Raw genomic sequence first — 1,166 nt, 5'->3', positions numbered from 1 at the left:
GAGCTGTGGACGGTCCGGTGAGACGCATATCCAACACGAACAATAGGTGTTGCTTTCATTGGCCTTGTTTGTACATGTTATTATGTTTACGTTATATTATGTGTTCCACTGTATAGTTCATATGGCTCAGTTGATCCCAGGAGAAGTGTAGAATGATGTAAGTATAATAAGACTTGAAATGTGATTCTATAGGATGTTTCGTAGTTTCTTGATATACTCCATATGCCTCTTATTTGAGTTACCATAATTTCATATGTTGTTTTGTTTTCCTTACATGCGAGTACTATTCCATATGTACTCACATCCTTTTTGACGGGGGCGCTGCATCTTTTGATGGATGCATGTATACTTTTAGAGGATGATATGGATCTTCGACGGGGATCTTCTTCACTACACAGATTATGGTGAGCCCGCCATAGTTCCAGTGGGTATTCGAGTCTTGTTTGTTTTATGTAATTATCATAGAAGCTCCATGTACATTGTGGGTCATGTATTTAAGATTTGAGTTTTGTCATGTATTTATGTTTACAGTTATTAATGAAGCTATGTACCCATCACGAGAAAACATTTTAGGCCATTAAGCCAAATGTATTCAATATGAAAGTCAAGATCAAATTATGTTTTGATAAATCATGAATGAGTTATGATGAGAGGTTGATGTAATGTAGGATTTCTTGACTGGGTTTACTCGGTTGAGCGTCGGTCATGCTCCCTAGATTTGGGGCGTGACAACAATTAACAAAGCAACAATGTTTTGTTCAAAGAGGGAAAAGTGTAAAATGAAGCCTATTGTTCTATTTATACCAACTTTTTGAGAAGGGTAAGAAGGGCGTGTATGGCTGCACATTTTAATGCATGGTCCGTATTCTTTCACCTGGGGGCCTCATCACAGCATTCCATCTGCGGTCCGCATATTTTCAGGTGCGGCTGCAGATTTTACGTGCGATCGCAGATCGACCTCCGCACTGACAAGCTTAAACTTCAGAGAGTTGATATTTTTGACATTTCAAATGTGCGGTCTGCAAGAGAAATGTGTGGCCACAATGCAGTTCTGCTATGGAACACAAAATATGCAGTTCAGACAAATAAAGTGCGGTTCGCACACTTTTGAACACTTAGCCAAATTTTCGTCCACAACTCCTGTAAGTCATAATCACCCCTGTAGT

This window comes from Nicotiana tabacum, chromosome 10 (genome assembly GCF_000715075.1).
Source record: "Nicotiana tabacum cultivar K326 chromosome 10, ASM71507v2, whole genome shotgun sequence".
In the NCBI taxonomy this organism is placed as follows: Eukaryota; Viridiplantae; Streptophyta; class Magnoliopsida; order Solanales; family Solanaceae; genus Nicotiana; species Nicotiana tabacum.
This window is presented reverse-complemented; position numbering follows the sequence as displayed.